The sequence below is a fragment of the Etheostoma spectabile genome, chromosome 19 (assembly GCF_008692095.1).
Source record: "Etheostoma spectabile isolate EspeVRDwgs_2016 chromosome 19, UIUC_Espe_1.0, whole genome shotgun sequence".
NCBI classification, from domain to species: Eukaryota; Metazoa; Chordata; class Actinopteri; order Perciformes; family Percidae; genus Etheostoma; species Etheostoma spectabile.
This window is the reverse complement of record NC_045751.1, coordinates 16,450,913-16,456,561: the sequence shown is the minus strand read 5'-3', so window position 1 is coordinate 16,456,561 and position 5,649 is coordinate 16,450,913. Positions and strand designations below refer to the sequence as shown.

General features: G+C 38.9%; 1 protein-coding gene and 1 long non-coding RNA gene across 7 annotated transcripts in view; one reads left to right on the top strand and one right to left on the bottom strand.

Moving 5' to 3' along the window:
* mtm1 (myotubularin 1) overlaps positions 1-1,284 on the bottom strand; it is a 35,395-nt gene extending 34,111 nt beyond the window's left edge. For 5 of the 6 annotated variants that reach the window (XR_004336416.1, XM_032544441.1, XM_032544442.1 and 2 more), the window contains exon 1: positions 1,181-1,284. The gene's annotated coding sequence lies outside the window, so the exon portion shown is untranslated. The remainder of the gene's footprint in view (positions 1-1,180) is intronic. The other variant, XM_032544445.1, reaches the window with a different exon arrangement.
* Positions 1-2,122, top strand: part of LOC116707236 (uncharacterized) — a 111,345-nt gene extending 109,223 nt beyond the window's left edge. The window contains exon 2 of the long non-coding RNA XR_004336435.1: positions 1,920-2,122. This is a non-coding gene — a long non-coding RNA (uncharacterized LOC116707236). The remainder of the gene's footprint in view (positions 1-1,919) is intronic.
* Positions 2,123-5,649: the final 3,527 nt, after the last annotated feature.

The following is a 5,649-nucleotide window of genomic DNA, read 5'->3' as shown; positions in this document are numbered from 1 at the left end:
GGGGGTTATGTAGGAGATTTGTCCACACCCCCCCAATATTTTGAAGAAAAAAAAAAATAGAAAAGACATCCCCAAAAGAGATAAATCCAACCTAATTATTATCCATAATTAACTTTAGATAAATTAATCATAAACTGCAGCATATAAATATACCAAAAAGCAGGAAATTAAGTGTGAGCTCAAAATGTTTCTAAGAGAGGACCCCACGACCCAGAGTGGGGCGTGGGATAAAACCTACACCCTTGCTGTCAATAATATTAGCCATGCTGATGCTGATTGATCTGGCTCCAGGAGCTGGTGCAGTAAGCCGAGCCAGCAGCTGAGTCTGCACATGCTCACATTGACAGGCTTCAAACAGAAACACCTTCAAGGGCTATGGTCGTTCATTAATATATATGTACAGGTATATTCCCCCTATTCAAGTACATTGGAACAAGCGCACAAGGCTGTTAATCGCACAACCAACTGGAGCTGCTTCTCACCTGGTGACCTGTACATCAGTAGCTGGGCGACTAATGGTGATATAAAATCACACAACAATGCAGAAACACTTTCACTTCGACAACACGGACTATATCTGCAAATACTTGGTTCTATTTAACAGCACAACGAGATAAAAGGATAACGTCGCAAAATAACAAGCGAGGGGTTGGAGTTCAATACATGCGTTTGTATTAAACACTTTTAAAATGCGTGTGGTAGCCTACAGTGTAATTCAGGGTAGTAGCCTACCGTTAGCTAGCATTATCCACGGACTAACAAATCCTGACAGCAAAGGAGCTGCTTGCGGTGTGTTGACACCCAGCTTCAAGCTAAGAATACACAGCCAAAAGGTGGCTTTCAGTCTTTTTCACTATCAAGAATGCAGTCGGCGTCAGAACCGGGTAACGCTCATGGCTACATTTGAGCACCCAGAACAGTTCCAAAGCGGAGTGGAGAAGAACAAAGCTCTACCAAAACCCCCTAAACTGAACTTTTCCAACTTGGCAATTCCAATAGACACAACTGTGGAGACCAGCACCAGGAAATAGCGAAGGCCCTTGGACGGTGCGACAGCTTGTTCCATCCGAAATTCAGGCTATTTCTGACCCACAGTACACAGAAACCTCTGGTAAACCCTTCCGAAGAACGCATAATATGGACTCAGGTGGCCTCGTTGTGGCCAAATGTCTTAACTTACCCGCAAAGTGCGATTCTCCCGTGGCTGAATGTCGATATGTTTCCCTTAAGCCACAGCAGGAACTTACCCTACGTCACGTGCCGGACTGTCATGGCGGGGATTGGCTGGTTGTCAAATTGTGAGCTTGCGAAGAGTGCAGGGAAAGGTAGTTTTCAAATGGGTTGCCATATTCCTATTAATGGAATAACCTAATGCATCCATGTTATAAATCAGTTTTAAGTGACAATTTTGTCAGTGCTGCAAGTAGGTTCTATGTATATTTAGATTAAAACAATAAAGAAATAGACAGTTGGAATTATTGACTCCAAATAATTCTGCTGACGACAACAAAGATATTAGGGGCTAGAAGGGTTTCATGAAACACTAAAAAAACAGATATAACTTGTTTTTTAATCAAGTCAACGATTAGGTGTTATGGTGGTTGAAGAGGATCTATTTAAGTGAGAGAAAAAAGCATCACTTTTTATTTGAAGTGGACAAACTATTACAGTCTAAACAGAACTGTCCCACTCTATCCTCACGTATTTGGTCAAAATTATAATTGTGAAATTGAACAAATGTAATTATTTATTTATGTTTTTGCACTGACAGTGCACCCTACTACTATGAGCTTGATTTTTTTTTGGGCTTCGACACTGTTTCCCCAACTATGTCCGGTAATGCTTTATCTCGTTTTGAAAAGCTTAACCATGCACAAAATCTGTAGCGCCATTGTATTTGTTGACATGAAAAGTAAAAGCAGTGGTGTACTCTATGTGATACGCAGGTATACACAGCATACCCACAAAGAAAGCTCCAGGATTTCCATATACCCACTTAAAAAATGCCCAATCACATGTAACAACGTACTTTGCATCATTATTTTTGATATAGTTTGAATTGTCATCTGGGTTTTTTTGCCACATAGGCTAATTAAAGGTATTTTCATGGTAAATTGGTGCATTTAAGTGTGTCAGAATGCAGGAAATAAAGTCTTTGATGCTCAAAATTACTATGATATGGCCCTACATCCTGGCCCATATATATACAGTTCAGTATACCCACTACAGTACATTAGACTACACCACTGAGTAAAGGGGAATTCAAAGTTTGTGTATGACCTTTTCTAGACCCAGCCTTATTGTGTTTGGGGAAAATGTTGATGGGATGTGAGCAGAACTGACTTTATTTCAGGGCAGTAACATAATAGTATAGCAACATCAGCAGAGATGTGATGCTTTTACACTCCCAATTGCAGTTCTCTCTTGTAACAGTAGAGGACAACAGAGCACATATGAATGTTTGTAGTCTTTTTCACACTCTTGTAAGTGACTCCAAAGTTGCCAAGTGAACTATGCAACTACATATTTAATACATTTCCTTCTCAAGTCCAGTCTGTGTTTTGGCAGTAGAGACATTTAGATTAAAGTGTGCTCAATAAGGAATCAATTAGAATAGAGTCCAATGAATTGTTGACAACGTTTGAAGATAGCTTCCTGTCGAAGCCAAAATCAAGGACTTTGTTGTTGAACTGGTATTTCTTATCCGGCCGTTGAAGTTGGCAGATTTCCAAAATAAATATTTCATTCAAAAACACTGAGCTGTGTGATTTGGGAGAAGTAGAGCATGACTCCCATTTTCTTTTATACCATACATTCTATGATGATTGTCTTGTGCTAACTTCTGTGTCGTGCTTTGTTGTGTTGTTTTCTGTTTCTGTGATGTTTTGTGCTTAGTTTTTCTTGTTTTGTCTTCCTTTTTGTATTTTTGTACTTTAAAAAGGCTTTTTTTTAACATTGAGGGCAGGGCTAATTCTGACGTTTTGAACCCATGGGAAATCATGTGTTTTAATTATTTGCACGTTCTCCCTTCATAACTAAACTTAATTGATTAAATGGTTTAGAAATGTCCATTTTCTATGAATTGAACAAAGCCCTGAAATAAACTGATGTACCGTTCATAGACTGTATATTAATGGACAGAGCATCCGGTTTCAGCAAAAGGCTGCAAATCTGTGCTATAAACCTGCATTATATCTGAATTCCAGCATGGGGCGGTTGCAAAAGGAGGTCTGTTTCTGTGGAAGTCTATGAGAAAGTGATCCACTTCCATAATGAGTTTATGGTCTCAATCGCTAGTTTTAAGTATTCTGCAATACAGAATGATGTTCATTTTTTGATTCATTGATTTTAAAGCAGGGGGTGTTTTAGGGCGTGGCTATGATGCGATTGCCAGTGAAAGTGTGTAACGTAATGTAGAGTATAAGCAGCTCCTCCCTCACTCCTCCCTCTCGTCTAAAATCCTCACATCCGCAGCCAGGGTGGCTACGCCCGTGACGGCAAACTCAACGACTCATAGCAGACCTCCACAAACCAATGGGTGATGTCACACATTTTACAGTCAATGGTACAGGTGACCAATGATTGGACTGATTGTTTGATTTTGACGTGCTTAAGTTAACTTTGTCTCAAAAGGCAAGATGGAATTTACTCTGATTTCTTCCGTATGAAATGTTTTTTGTCAGTGATTTGTGAATTGTGTTGCTGACACTGAACCTTTTTTTGTGTGAAAGCTGCTCTGTGTATTGTTTAAAAAGGGTACGCTGCATCTAGATGAATTTGTGGTGTCTTGATCATTCAGTTATTCATTAATTAATTAATTTGTTGTGGTAAGTGTTCATACCCAATAACCGCTTCAGATTTGGAGGAAATTTCTAACAACAGACAGCATTGTTTCTAATAGAAAGGCGGCACCTTTCTGTTCCCTTTGGAGAGCTCTTGAAAAAACACCTCTCTATATATAATTATGTCAGATCTTGATGATGGGGTGTCCTGTGGCCTAGAGGTTAAGACACATACTATATAGGCTAACTGTGGTTCGATTTGGTCATACTATAATGTCCACAATAAATATGAATCATAAAAGCATAGAAAAAGAAAAGGCACATACATAAATAAAGAGGACATAATGTCAGTGAGTTTTGGAATGACTGTTTATGACCTAGGAGGTCAAAGCCAGATAGCAACTGAGAGAGAACACATGAACTAAATTACTTTTTTTAAATCAATGTGACTGTGGTCCTATCAGTTTGGACCTGTGCAGAGGCATTGATCGCATAAATGGGGACATATCTCCCTGTTGATACATTACCTCACACAAGGTTCCACTGGTGGGCATCCTGTCAAGGAATTACCCAGGCCCAAATAAAGATATATGTATATAGTTTATTAACAAAACAACCAAAAGTGACCAGAGGTAGGCATGGAAGGCTTGTATCATGGGGATGCTCCAACAGTGTTGTCATTACTTAGAATTCCTCATGGGGGAGAAAGAAACTATGCACTATAGCTTAAGGTTTGATTTGAACGTCTTCAAAATAAAAAAAATAAAAAAAAAGTTAAATAACAACATCTACATTTCAGTACAAGCAAGAAAAGCAACATAAGAAAAATCCTCAGCTATCATATCTTTCAAAATTGTATGTTTTGTGTATATATTGTAAATTGTAATTGATTCAAAGAAGGATTTCCATGTTCAAAAAGGAGCAGGAAGAAGTATAAAACACTTTTCTGGTCCTACCCCATTTTTTATTCTTTTCCACTTTGGTTACACAAAAACTATGTAATTCTTCAGTTATTTATATACGTACACATACATGAATACATCCTTAGTTACACGTGTATACACATGCATACACACATTTATTTCCTTTTCCAGCTATCATCTGATATGCAACCCCAAATACAAAACAGTCAGCACACAATACAATCACCTTGAGTCCTTCTCGTAACCATTCAATATATGCAATTTAAAAAGTCTCAAGTTGTACATGATTTCATCTCTTTTCATCTTTTTTATTGAATATTGATCCGTTCTTTATAATTAGTTGAGTTTTTATCCTTTGTATTTTAACTACAGGGGGTGGCAGTAGCTCAGTCAGTAGGGAGTTGGGTTGGGAACCGGAGCACGGACCAAAGTATGGTGGTGGTATGCTGGTACCCTCCATGGAAGGGTGTAAGGGGTATAAGGAGGGTATAAGGTGCTCTTGAGCAAGGCAACCCCCAACTGCTCTGGGGCAGCCCCCTCGCTAGATTTGTATCCTCAGCAAATAACTGAGTGATGCCGAAATCAAAAAGTGGTTGATGGTATCCCACTGGTGTTACAGTGGAATAAGCCACTGTACCACCGCTAGTGGCATACCATCAACCACTTTTGGTGCTTGGCGCTGCAGAAAGACCCTTAGAAAAACAATCTTTAGCCAGGCAAGCCATTGACATTGAAAAAACAAAACAAAGCAGTGGGCCAAGAATAGATCCTTGTGGCACTGAGTGAAGAAGCTTAGACAAATTACTCTCCGTCAATTGTAGCTAACAAATCATTTGAGAATAACATCCCGAATTCCATATCTTTCAACATTATAAACGTCAGAATCAACTGCTTTGGAGGTTAGATAGATAGATAGATAGATAGATAGATAGATAGATAGATAG